The sequence below is a fragment of the Eschrichtius robustus genome, chromosome 17 (genome assembly GCF_028021215.1).
Source record: "Eschrichtius robustus isolate mEscRob2 chromosome 17, mEscRob2.pri, whole genome shotgun sequence".
Classification (NCBI taxonomy): Eukaryota; Metazoa; Chordata; class Mammalia; order Artiodactyla; family Eschrichtiidae; genus Eschrichtius; species Eschrichtius robustus.
The window spans coordinates 8,295,382-8,310,145 of record NC_090840.1 but is presented as its reverse complement, the minus strand read 5'-3'; positions in this window follow the sequence as shown (position 1 = coordinate 8,310,145).

Genomic DNA, 14,764 nt, shown 5'->3' with positions numbered 1-14,764 from the left:
AAATGTGTAGGCGTGTGTGTGTGTGTGTGTGTGTGTGTGTGTGCGCGCGCGCGCGCGCGCGCACGCGCGCGCATGCGCACATACGTGAAAGAGAGAGAGGGAGTTTGCAAGCCATACTAAAGAGTCTGAACTTTTTCCTAAGGGCCATGGGAAGTCATTGAAAGACTATAGGCAGATTAATGAGCTGATCAGATCTGTTTGCTTGAAACATTGCCCTGGCCGCAGGGTGGAATATGGATAGGAGAGCAGTGAAGGGCGTGTTGGGATAATCCAAGTGAGAAGTGATGGCCAGGTCTGAGAGGGAGCCGTGGGCACAGGAGGGAGGTGACTTCCACACAGGAAGCAGAATCAGCAGAGGCTGGTGGCTGACTGGCCACGGGAAGGTGTGCGCGTGAGTACAGGGAAGGATGGAGGAAGGGGGGGAAGATGTCTTCTGATGGAGCTGCAGGGTGTGGAGGAAGATCAGGTTTAGAGATGCTCACCAGGCACGCAGACACACAGATCGCAAGCTCAGGACCAAGATCTCGTCTGAAGATCCAGAGTGAGAAGCCGTCGACACGCACACGGCAGTTGAACCTAGGGAGCTGGCGAGTGTGGCCGCGATATTACTGACACCCCATTTCTTTATCTTGGCTCTTTTGGGTTCTTGTAGAAAGGCTCATCCTCCCCCACTGGAATGGAAGCTACATGAGGGCAGAGACATTTTATTGTCTTGTTCTCCACTTGTTCCACAGTACGTGGCATCTGAAATGTAGGCAATGGTCCATAAATATTGTGGAATAAAAGAACTGAAGGATAACTCTTTCTAATATAAGGTTCTAAAAATAATACAGGCAGGCAGTTTTTAAAGTTTTAAAGCGCACAAAATAATTTAAAATTTAAATTCTCCTTCCACCCTCACCCCTCAAACGCGCTATGTTAAGACCAGGAAATGAGCACACGGAGAGTCCATCGTGACCCCAGCCTTGGCCAGCTGCCGTGCACCCTCCTACAGCATCAAGGTTTACATTTTCCTTTTGTCTTTAACTATGTTTGGGTCCTTCTTGCTTTGTCAGTTTAGGTTAACTCTAAATTTCAAGACAACATCAATTATACTACTGTTACTGTAAAAATATCACCCACTGCAGCATCGAGTGATGTGATTGTGCTCGTAGAAAAGTCAGTGCAGCCATTGGACTCTCTGTCACTGAGCTCATACTGCCCAGAGGAGAGTGTGCCCCACGTCAAGATCAAAGGCAGATGTGGAGAAAGGGAACCGCCGTGCACTGTTGGTGGGAATGTAAATTGGTGCAGCCACTGTGGAAAACAGTATGGAGGTGCCTCAAAAAGTTAAAAGTAGAACTACTATATGATCCAACAATTTCACTTCTGGGTGTTTACCTGAAGAAAACGAAAACACTAATTCAAAAAGATATCTGCACCCCATGTTCATTGCAGGATTATTTACAATAGCCAAGATATGGAAGCAACTTGTCTATCAATAGATGAATAAAGAAAATTATATATATATACACATATATAATACATATTTTTCTCACAATTTCTATTATCTTTCTTTTTTCAGATTCACAGAAGACACAGGCACCCGTCTTATCATGAAAATCTTCCAGGTTCTTAATCACATAATGTGTGTAATGTAAGTACCTATCTTATTAAAGGCCTTTTTTTTTGGGTCCTCTGCTGTCCTATACTCATTTGGATCAACTGCTTTCTAAGACTGCTACACAGCTGTCATCCGGGCTTCTTTTTCATTACACTCCTGGGTTTGTTCCACTGTTTCTCAGATTCCCATTTTTCTTTTGGAGACTTTTTTGTCTCGATCTTGTATTACTCTATCTCAGCCACACTAGCATTCTCTCTGACTGCCGAAAATACCAGAAAGGCTCCTATTTTACAGTCTCTGCATTGGCTCTTGCTCTGTGTTTAATGCTCCCTCCCCTACCTCAGATCCTTACAAAACTCGGTCCTTTATCTGATTTAAGTCAGCTTCAAATGTTGCCCTCCTCACCAAGCATCCCTCTGCTACCATACCGTCAAAAAAATAAACAGACAAAAACAACCTCCCAGTCATTCGCTAGTAAAACAACTTCTTTTATTTTCAACATAGCACCCTCATTTCCTGATATTTTCTAGTTTTATTCACTTACTTATTTTCTTTTCTTCCCCATTAAAATGTCGGGTCCAAGAGAGCAGGATTTTTTTCTGTCTTTTCCACCTGTAAACCCTAGCCCCTAGAGCAGTGAGAGAAGTGTAGGAGAAGCCCAGGAAACAGGCTGAAAGAGATTGCAGAAGGCCACATTCATACAGAACACCCAAATTTCTTCTACTCTATCCTCTGACATGACAGAAGAGGAGTCAGTCTCTTAGGATATCTCTTCTGAAATCTTGCTAACCTGTGACTAAAAGCTCTCAGATGGAAGAGGAGCTATAAATTGGTACAACAAGATGCTAAAGGACTGAGGGAGATGCTTAAGGAAAAATAGATGACTGCCCTTTAGCTAATTTACCAGGCTTTGCCTAACTGAAATGGTATGTAAGCTAAAAGACAGAGATAAATTGTTAAGTTCTGCTATTAGAAATACAGAAGACTGGATATTTCAAATATTCTTTCATTGTGAAACACAGAGATTGCAATATTAAATGAGTTGATTAATAAGGGAAATTCCCAGAAACATAAAGTAAAATAAAACAAACCAAAATAAGCCATGACCAAAAAAGTAAGAAAACTCAGGAGCTGGGGCTGCTCAGGAAAAAAATGCCAATGCCAGGATTCTAGAGCAGGGATTAACAAACCATAGCACATGGGCCAACCACCTGTTTTTGTAAATAAATTTTATTGGCAGATGGCCATGCCTATTCATTTATGTATTGACCATGGCTGCTTCTGTGCTACAACAGCAGAGCTGAGTAGTTGCAACAGAGACTATATGGCCTGCAAGCTTTTAAAATATTTACTCTGATCCTTTAAGAAAACCCTTAATGGTTGTGCAGGGAAATGGGGTCTTTGGACCTATACAAAGTGGGAGAGGAACCCGAGAGTCATTAAAGCTTGAACCTTCAAAGGGGTTTAATCTCCAGGAAAGGGTGGGCTAGAAAAACATACCTGCTGGCAGAACAAGTCAGAGGTAAATCTTTCTGTTTTCACCACAACGTTATTAATAATAGTGATAATAATAAAAATTTTTAAATAATAATGATGATCTCCCTTGGGGATTTGTAACTATGAACCGGCTTCATATGAACCTCAGATTCAAATTTTTGCTACCCACCTAATCTTGAAAACCCCAAACAAAAAAATAAAGTGGTCCCAGTTTGACAACACTTGGCAGAGAGAAATGCAAATCCTCTCCAGCACAAAGCCTTCCTAACTCAGTCACATGAGGATTCCCACAGTTTAAGTTCGATTACATATAAGTTTTTGAAAAGAGAAAAAATTTACCAAACCACAAGGTAACTACCATCGTAAGTGAGAATCAACAGAAACAACAAGCATGATTTAAACTCCCAAGAACTTCAAATATTAGAATTATCAGATATAGGACATAAAAATAACTACACATGAAATGTTAAAAGAAATGAAAGATAGAAAAATGAACAAGTTTTGAAAAGGGTACCGCCAAAGTGACCAAACAGATCTGACAAAGAACCAAGTAGAACTTATGGAAATAAAAATAGAACTATACATAATTAAAACTATACATATATTACATATAATAATTATAATGAGATAGATACATTCATACATATATGCGTGTGGGTATGTTTGTATACACTAATGAATAGGTGAAACAGCAAAATAAACATGGATGAAGAGAAGATTAGTGAACTGAAGACAGATATGAAGGAATCATTCAGAATGCAGCACAAAAAACCAAAAAAGAAATAGAAAACAGAAAGAGAAAGGGAGGAATAAATGAGAAGTTTTAATATACATCCAAACAGAGTTACACGAGAGAGAGAGAGCGAGAGAAAGACCCTGTTTGAAGAACTAATAGCTAAGAAAATGCCAGAACTAATGAAAGACATGGATCTGCAGAGACAGGAAGCGTAATATATCCCAGGGAGAGTAAAAATTCTGTAAATTATCACACATGTTAGGCACATCCTGTGAAACTGTAAAACAGCAAAGCCAAAGAGAAAATCTTGAAAGCAACAAGAAAGGAAAAACAGATCACCTAACAAAGAATGACTGTGGTCTGACAGCGAACTTCCAGCAGAAACAATGAAGCCAAAAGACAGTGGAACCACATCTCCAGAGGCTGAAAGAAAATAACTGTCAATCTAGAATTGTGTTCTCAGAAATATTATCTTTCAAAAATGATAAGAAAATAAAAACATTTTGGCAAAACAAAAACTGAGACACTTTACCATTAATAGACTCTTATCAAAGAAACTTCTAAAGGATGAACATCTAAAAGAACAAGATGATCCTAAAAGGATGCTCTGGAATAGAACAAGAAATTCTGAGCTGAATTGCAGTGCACGGTGCTTGGTCACAGTAGTGCTCAGTAAATGGCATTTCTTGATTTCCCTTTTCCCCAGAGGTTGTGCTTGGAACCTGCCATCAACACTGAGACCTGATCTTAGTGGAAATGGGGGTGTTGAGGAAAGTAGAGAGGATTTTGAAGCAAGAGAAGAAAGGGAGACAAGAAAGCTGGCAAAAACAGCAACACTTTGTGGGAGTTAGAAGGAATGTCTTATAGATGTTTTATTATGTTTTTGCAGTGTGGGATGGATTGTGAATTCTTCTTCCTGTATTCCCACAATATCTTCAGTAAAGTATACATTTCTCTCAAGTGCTTTGCGGAGCCAAATTTACTTCTTTGAAAAAGAAGTAAATGAAAAAGATAGGAGTAAGAGCCCTTCAAATGAAAAGTTAGGGCAGCACCCTAACCAAATCCAGCCTACTTTTGATTGATTTTTACATTTTTTAATGATTGAAGGAAAAAAGAAAGAAAGGAAAACATTTCGTGACAAGTGAAAACTACATGAAACTCAAATTTCAGTATCCATACAATTTTATTGGCACACAGCCATGCTCGTTCATTTACATCTAGTCTACGGCTTCTTCTGTCCCATCATGGCAGAGCTGAGTGGTTGCAACAGAGATAACAGCGTAGGGACTGAGTAAAGTGCAAGGAAAGAGGCTGGGACTGTTACTTCAGAGGAAATAATGCCTGTGTAGCAACAAGGGTCCCCCACACCCCCATTTGATATATGTACCTCACCTTCTCCTGTAGCTTTAGCTCTTTTTTCCTTTTGCCCAAAATATTTGTCATCAGATTCTTTACAGAAAGTGTTTGCCAACCCCTGGCCTAATTGATAGTATTAACATATTTAAAGAAAAAATGTAATAATCAGAAAGGTCAGTGGGTGTTTCAAAGGAAAAAAAGTCAAGAAAATGAAAGCCAGATGTTCCCAGGCAAGTACTAACTTATGAGGTTAGCCTGACAAAGGCCCTGGGTTAGCAGACCTGGTAGGGCCTGTTGCAAAACGATGCACTGAGCTAAAATTGTGTATCAATAGTTGCTATAACACCACTTGTCAAGCAAGGCTATGTGCCAGACATCGTGCTTCGCACCTCGTATACATTATTTAACGTAATACTCAGAACAAGACTATGAGTGTGGTGGGTGTTATTTCTACTCTAGTGGTAGAAAAAATATGAAGTTCAGAGAGGGTAAGTGGCTTTCCCAAGGCTATGTAGTAAGTAAGTGGACGAGTTGGAATCTTGGACCATCTGACTCCAAAGCTGCTAAACACTAACCTATACAGTTATTAATATTCTAATATTATACCCACTAAGAAACTGTCAATTTGGTCACTACTGCCTCTGCAGCATCTAGCCCAAAGCCTAGAGCATCTTAGGTAATTAGAAATTGTTTGTTGAACAAATGAAAGACTCTATTCTCACCCAGCAAGGTTTTTATTATAGTTTGGCTTCCTAGGTAGTTGCCTGCATGGAAAAACTACATCAAATTGAGAACTCAAGACTCCTGCCTCTTGCCAGCTCACTCTACCTCTATCAAGTCAAATAAAAAAGGAGTTAATATATACATGAGTCATTTATGAAGCTGGTTAGTGGAAGTCAATCCCTGATCTACTCTTGGGTGATAACAGAATCAAGATTTTTAGCCTGCAAAGCTGTGGGGACCAAGCCCCGTTCACACATCAGCACCTGTCGACCTTCAGGGACCCACCAGATGACAGCCTGTGTCACTGTGCATTGCTGTGAGCCCACAGCAGCCAGACTAAGAAACAAAAGACCCAAGTGCCAAGGCCACCTCGCCAGTAGGAGCAAAGCTGGGATTCAAAACCAGTTCTTTCCTGTTCTAGATCCAGTGCTGTTTCCTTCTGCCGTACCTTCTCTTTTGTATGACAAGATGTCTACAATCTTCCACTTTTTTTAGTTACTCAAGAAATCCATATCCGTTTTAGGAAAAAATTAACATAACAAACTAGAAAAAATTTTCACATAATCCCTCTCCCAGAAATTATCTATTAATATTCTAGGTTATATTTTTCCAGATTTTTTCTTAGGCGTGCATGTTTTAACCAAAAACACAATTATACTGTTTTATAATCTGCTTTGGCCTCTAATAGAGTGTGAATATTTTATGACACCCTAGATACACATATAATCATTTTTAATGTCATGTTTTATTGTATTGATATGCTGTAATTTATTTAACCAAAATCTTACTGTTGGACAACCGAGCTCGTCCTGGTTTTTAGCTTATAATCTAATGTGTCTATCTTATTCTCAGTAAGCAATTCCCCCCAGCTCCAATCCTAGTCCTCACTTGATCAATGTCTCAGAAGCTAATATTAAATTTATAGTGTTATAGCAATGATCATCACAGCTCTTTGCTCCATCTTTGAGTTCAGAATCAATGCAAAGTAGACACAGTTGTTCAACATGGCAACTTTATTACAAGAAGACTGTATTGGATACCACAGTTTAGATATGGCCACTATTGGCTCTTCCTAATGGAAGACCACATCTGGACCAAAAGAGCCCAAACCACTGCCTCGTCGTACCGTCCGAGTTACATCAAGCACACAGCAAGCAGCAGACCCAGCTTCGCAGCTCCTGGAACCCATAATATTTGTGAGCTGGCAAATCTTTGAGAGAGGAGAAGGGCTAAGATGCCACACTCGCTTCTCACAACCTCAACAATCACACCCAAACACGCCCACACCCGGGCTGAGGAAGGGCTGAGGAAGCATGAGGAAGAGGCCGGGAGGGTCGCTCCGGCAGAAGGACCCCCGCACTTGATGACACGCCTACGCCTCTCCGGCTGCTGCTGCGGCTTCTTCGTCTTTTCTCCTCCTCCCCCCAGATCTGAGGAGGGATGGCTCCCCACCGCTTCCCCATGTATCACATGCCTGCTGGAAGGCCACCACCACAAAGCTACACGTTCGCCTTGGCCACGGCCGCAGGCTCAGTGTGCCTGCCGCCAGCCCCGCTGACTCAGCCCTGGTCAGGGTGGCCGGTCTGCAGAAGGGACTCGTTCTGCCTCGACGTGAGTCATTCTGAGTAATAACAGGAGTTGACGAACTCCGGAAGAACCTCTTTCTTCTCTCCTTGCCTCTGTCCCTTGCAGGCGGACACCAGAAGGTCCTGGCCACCTTCGGCGCTCCCAGGGCTGCAGCTCCTGTGGCCACCTGCTCCCCACAGGAGGCTGCACACCTGCCCACCCGAATCTGTACTGCAGCTGCCTTGCCCTCCTGAGCCCGCACGGTCAGCAGGTGAGCAGCCTAGCTCGGCCTCTGGGCTGTGTGACCTTGGAAGAGGCACCTGGCTTCTCTGGACCATAGTGCCCTCCCCTGCAGAATGAAGACCACAAGGCCCGGGTAGAAACGTGAAGCTGGCGTGGCAGCAGGCATCCTGCAACAGGCTGCCCGGCTCCCCACCCCCCAGCGCCTCTGCTCTTCTCTGCCTGTTTGCATCTCCCCCCCACTCCCCAACTTTCCCCACATCTGTCCTGTAAGTCCAGCTTCCCCGGGAACTCTCTCCTGCCTCCAGCCTTGCTCGGGTGCCCTCCCCGTGCCCATGGCCTCCCCTGCCCTGCCTCTTTCATACCCTTTCCGCAGGGCTCGGAGATTAATCCCACACCCGCATCCTCACCTGTCTGTAGGTTTTCCAGGGCGGGAAGCTTGATCCTTTGGTCCCCATTTCCTAGCACGTTGGCTGACTCTAATGCAAGGGAAGGGGAAGGGGACAGGAGAGCCGTTCGAATCGCAGCATCCCGACTTCTGGAAATCTATGCAATGGCTCCCTTTTCGTGTTTATAACTCTCCAAACACAAAATCTTACCTCTTAGACTGAACGCGGCCCTTTAAGGGCCCTGGGACACAAACCACGGCCACTCAGTGGGCAGCTTTGTGGGTGCTGCTCTGCTGGTGCTGGGTCAGCGGCTCCCAGCCTGGGATCACAGAGAATCTGGTGCAGGGTGCCTGCCCTGCAGCCCCAGGCCATGTGTGCAGACAACCATACCTCTCCAATACAAACAGCCCCGGAAGACAATACCGGTTTGTTCCAAAGAGAGAGGAATTCTGAGCAGTGGCTATTTCCTGGATGACTGAGTACTCTTTACGCTGGAAACATGGATGGTCTGAACAGATTTATTCAAAAACATCTTTCCCCCTTGTTTCAAACTAAGGAGGGGGTTCCGTGTCACCTCTGACGGGTTTGTGATAGTGATACTGGAAACATGGAGGCTTCCAGAGGATATTTCTGTGCTGCTCCCCACAGGGTACGCAAATTCCAGCATAAAACCCAGAAATGAGAGGACACTGAAGAATGCCAAGTATATGCACAGTTTTCTGGAAGACTTGGGCATAATTTCTACCTCTGATCAGTCTCATTGTGCAGACGATTTTGCATGTAACATAGACATTTTTTTTTTTTAGCTTGAATCAGGCTAAGGAGAAAAACACTGTGGCCTTTTATAAGGGAAAGTGTCTCCCCAAGGAAATAATTGAAGGCCCCAATTGCTCAACTCTTTCAAAAGAGACTGTACAAAGTTCTCCTGAAAATACTGTGGGGAATAATTCTGTGTCAGCTGGGGAATTGGCTCGATGATCTAATAGGTCTTTGCCCTTGCTCTAATTTCTATGATTCATGTGTGACTTATTTAATTGTTATCATCTATTGCAGATATATAAAAGAATGCTTTTATTCTTAAAAAAAAATCTAAATTCAAATCATCTTTAATATCACACCAAGTTCTTACTCCCATCAGCCTTCAGAACATTGACATATTAACTTTTTGACCTGCCTTGAACCCTCCCGCTACCTCCCAGGATACAAAAAGTACATCTGCAGCGCTGCTGGGTGTACTGGGGAGCCCTCACCCCACACAGTGCATTGAAAACAAGTTTGGGAGAACTAAGGGTTAAGTGAGGTCCCCTAGGAATTCCAATCTGTTGCAAGCTGCTAATTCAGAGGCTGCCTGGGGCCTAGGTGTAACCACAGCTAGGCAAACAATGCCTAACTGCCTTATCCTCAGCAGCATTTAGCATTTATCATGGTCAGAAAACCACCTGTTACTTGGGAGAGATTCAAAAGAAGTCTGGGCCATAATTAAAGCAAAAATGAATAAAAACATATTGCGAATCACTACCCAACCCCCAGGCAGATGTGTGATTTAACTGTGGGTTTGATCTATGCTATTAATCTGGAATTAAAAATAACAGACAACAAAACATAGACCCAACCAAGACCCTGCCCTGCCCTGGGGTTTTGTTTCCTTCCAAGGCCATGACAGTTGTGGTTAGTAACGCACTGCAAGCAGAGCTGGCTGCAAGCCTGAATGGTGTCTGGCAGCTGGCAGCCAATCGGAATCAAACGCACCCCTGGACCAATGTGACTACCCATAAATGAAGTTGAAGGAGCGATGAGGGTTTCCATCCTCCCACACTGCCGAAGGCTCTCTCACGGAGGCCTTTTAACCCTGCCCAAGCCAACAGCAGATCTTTTACTCTAGGAGAATCGCACCTGACCACCTGGATCCCGCCAGGAGATACTTCAGGCATTTCACTGGGGAACATCTGAAAACACATTTCTCCGACTGTCAGCAGAATTGCAGTCAAACACAGAACATCACATGGGAGGGTCAGTGGCGGGGAGGGGTCAGTTTCTACTTGCAGGTTCTGTTTGGCGGCTATTGGTTTGTTCTTAAGGCTCTGATTCCACCTCTTTAAGCTCCTGTGAAATCTTCCGGTAGAACCAGGCTCTAGAGGGGGTGAAGGAAAGGGCAGAGGGGGTGTGAGGTGAAGGAGAGAGGGGCAAAGCAATTTTGTGGCACGCAGGTGTTTCTAATTTTGTATAAAACATTACTCAAAAGAATTCAGAATTCGGTTGACATCCATGCAAATGTGTGAAAAGTGGGAAAAGACAAGCTAGCGTTCATTTCAAAAGCTGAAAGCACGGCTTTGATTTGCAACAATCTTTAATCTACCTCTTTTACCACAAAGAAACACTGCAAAGAAAGGAGCCCCAAATGTCACGAAATAAAACCTGCCGATGTTCTGTTGGCATACATTTTAATTCTTGAACAATTACCCTGCCATATACATTTATTCTTGAATGTTGTATATTGACACATTAAATTTTGGAGTTGAAAGAGAAAATGACACATGTAAATACCCCCAAATACAGAGCCGACTTTACAATGTAGTCTATTAATCTGCGTGAGTGTGTGTGTGTGTGTGTGTGTGTGTGTGTGCACTACAGTAAATCTGTGAAAAGTTAAAAGTATGGCTTGTTTATTGAAGTTGACTTCGTATCACCCTCAAGGACTTTGAATATATATGTTCACGCCCTGAAAAAGTTTTGGGTTAGTCTTTTCTGGGATATGCTATCATCTATATTTAGGACATAATCTCTAACCTAGCAAAAATAAGTGGTGCTGATGTGAATTTGTACTTGAGGGTGGCCTTTATGTGGCTGCAATCATATTGCTGCCCTTAGATGGCTCCTCCATTGCCTTTCAAATTAATCACACACTGTCATTAATTCAAACCTGCCCAAATACGGCCCCACACATCTTTTCTGGATTCACCTTGCCTTACTCTACAAAATCCATAGCAGCCACAGATGACTCCTTGGTGCTTCACAAAGCTCGCGTACATTTTCTTACCTCTCTGTCTTTGCTCACCCTATCTCCTCCTCTGGAAATGCCCTTCCCAACCAATTCCAGTTGAAAACTCATGCCAAGGATCATTTCCTGGACACCTTGACTATGTCTTAGTCATCACTGTATCCCCAGCACCCAATGACTTGGCAAAGGGTAAAGGCTCAATATGCATTGAATGAATGCATTTCATATCCTTTTCAAAAATCGGTGTTTTAATTAAGCTTTTTCCTATCCCTTTGTCTACTGGACCCCAGCGTTCGCTGTTGGAATTCCCCTGTGCGGCTTCCCGCACTGTATCTGGTGTCACAGTCACCTGTCTGCTCCTCCGCCCCCAGCCCCTCCCTCCCGTCGCTCCATGGTGGTCTCCATGTCTTGCTGACTCTCTGTTGAAGTATTCATCCCCATGCCTTCCAGGGACCTTATACTCACTCAGTGTTTAACAACAATAATAATATCTAACTCTGGAACAGTGCAGAAAATTTTACAAAGCACTTTCACATTTATTATCTCATTTTACCCCTGCAATAAGGATACAAAATGGAAAGGACCATCATTTGAAAGATAATAATGGGTAAATTTATTGAGAGCTTACTTCAGGCCAGGCATGTTAAATACATGACTTTGTTGAACCCTCACAACCCCACGAGGACGGCCCTATTTTTGTCCTCATTTTACAGAGGAAGAGCCCGTGGCCTAAGTTGGCTCAGTAGAGGACCAAGGGCACCCAGCCGGGAAGGGGCAGCGCTGGGGTTGGTCTGGCTCCAGAGTCCAGGCACTTCGTCACTAGCCCCACCTGAAGCTTAGAGAGGTCGTCAGGAAAACTCAGAGCTACAAATGTCCCAGTTCTCCCCGTACACCCCACTGCCGCTTCTCTCCTCTGGAAAGGACTCTGACGACAAAAAAAAAGAAAGAACTGAACACAGTTTGAAAGCTGAATCTGATTAGCAGGATAGTGGTTAAAAGCACTGATTCTGGAACCAGAAATCCTGGGTTCAAAGTCCAGCTCCGCCACTTCCCAGGAGTGTGGCATTGGGCAAGCTGGTTATTTCCTGTGTCTTCTATCTCCATCTGTACAATGGGGCAGCAAAAGCATCACCCCTTAAGGGTGTTGTGAGGATTAAGTTAGTTAATATATGAAGAACAGGAGGGATGGCGCCCTGCCCCTCTCGGTGGGGTTCTGAAGCCAATGGATGGTTCCAAAGGGCTTCGCTTGGCTTCCAGGATCTCTGTGTGCTAGAACCACTTCTAAACGTTCAAAAGAATGATTTCCCTCCACGCAGAACAGGCCCTCACATCTTAAACCCGGTATAATGGCACGGTGGGCACTCTAGCATCTCCGCAGCCTCGTGTGTGTACAAGAGAGACGACTGGGGCTGGAAGTGAAGCCTCCTGCCATGGAGACAGTCTCCTGGTCTAATCTGCCCCCAGCCCACCGCCCTGCGAGAATCCAGCCCATTAGGAAGAAACTAATGACCATGCAGATGCTCACTTTGCCCTGACTTCACACATGCGCCTCCAGATGGGCCTGACACTCTACACCATCCTGGTTTCCATTTGTGCGCACTTAACCCAACTAAAAGGCCCCCAGCGGTGCCGCCTGCACACACCCCCAAGCCCTCTTAGCCACCCAGCTCTCTGCTTCCAGCTCTCTGCTTCTCTTTTTCCTTGTTTCCTTCTATTTCTCTGTCTCTCCTTCTCTCTGAGCTTCTCTCTCTCCACCTCTCTTTCCCTGTTTGGGTTTTGCTTCTCCTTTCTCTTTTTCTCTCCCTCTCTCTCTCTCTCACTCACACACACACACACACACCCCCCCATGACATGCTAATTGGGCTCCCAGGAGAGTCTGCCTCACCCATACAGGCAGAAGTGAACAGAGATGGTGAGAAAGGACAGACTTCACACCTGTCAATTAAGCTCAATCGCTTATTGTGTGAAAATAGCCCCGGTGCCTAGGAACAGGCCGACCTGGCTGGATCAGGCTGAGCCTCAGCTGTCCCTCCAAAGTGGGCCCAGGGAACAAATGCTCCTTGTGTTCTCCGTGGATGAGAGAATCTCCTGGAATGTCCCAGGAGCAGGTGTGGGCCCCTCCATAGGGTGGATGGAGGGGCCAGTTCCCAGTGAGTTTATAGGACTGTATGTACTGCAGTTGGTCAGCTATTTTTACAAAATTCCACTCACATAGCTAAAGGACAAAAATCACATAAGGAGGAAATAGGTGACATCCCAGCACGCATGTCACTGGCAAGGAAATGTCTTGAGGCTGGACTGGCCGTAATAGGAAAGAAATATGACCCGAAACAAAGGAGCCTCTATTAATATTATTACTTTTGATTTAAAATGGTCTGCCAACTGGAACAGAGCCCATCAAGAGGGAAAGCTGGATGTCACCATGAGGGAAGGTGGGAATATTTTTAAGGGTAAGCTGAGATCCAAGTCTTCATCTATCATTTGATGCACTTGACAGTTATTTGAGGGCTCCCAGTGTTGAAAGCATGGTGCCAGCTTTCAGAGGATGTCCCCCAGCCTCACAGAGCTTACAGTTCAGAGGAGAATAAGGACAAGTGAGCAAGAAACACCCACCTTGTGTGTGGAGTGTTGTGGACATGGGAGTCCAGTGAACATGGAAAGTTACGTGGGGGCCGGGGAGGGACCAGAGTTGAGCAGGAAAGGCCTCCCAAAGGACATGGCACAGAAGCTGAGTCCTGACACATGAGTAGAGTTAACGGCAGAGGGAAGGATGAAGGGTTGCGGGTGAAAGGGACAGACAGCGCCAAGGTCAGAAGGGAGAGAAGCTGGAGAGGGGGGGAAGCCAGATGACAACAGGTCTGATGGGCCCGTTAAGGAATCTGGGTCTCATCCTCAGGTCAATGGGAAGTTATTAAAGGGTTTTAAGCAGGGTACAGTGTGACCAGAATTGCACTTCGGACGCACTGCTCTGACTCCGGTAGAAAGAAAAGAACCTTGGCAGCAGGAGGCAGCTGTAGTGAGACACTGGAGAGCATGAAGGAATCAAGTGGCATTTAGGAGGCAAATCAATAGGGCTTGATGGCTGATTGTTTGAGAGGCTGTTAGGAGAAGGAATCAAGGAGGACCTCTCGGCCTTTGGTGTGAAGAGTGGCACCCCTTCCTACCTCAGGGAAGATGGGGGAAGAGCAGAGCGGTCAGGAGATGATGTGTCAGTGTGGCCATGTGGACAATGCGTATGAAACGTCTGGCACGCAGACCCTATGGTGACCCACGATCCAACCTCCTGGAGTTCATGCCCTTGGGTGACCCCTTCCCCTTGAGTGTGGGCAGGACCTGTGACTTCCTTCCAGCCAGCAGACTATGGCAAAGGGGATGGGACATCACTGTTGTGATTACATTACGTTACAGAAGACTCTCTCTCAGCCATCCGGAACTAGAGACTGTCCTGTGGGCTCGATGCAGTGAGCCGCCACGTTGGGGAAGCCCAGGTGACGAGGAGCAGGTTCTAGACACTGAGGATGGGGCCCTCGTGGAAAGTAATTCCGCCAGCACCCGAGGGAGCTCGGAACCAGATTCTTCCCTCAGCTAAGCCTCCAGAGGAGATCACAGCCCAACCAACACTTTGATTTCAGCCTTGTAAGACCCTGAGTAAAGGA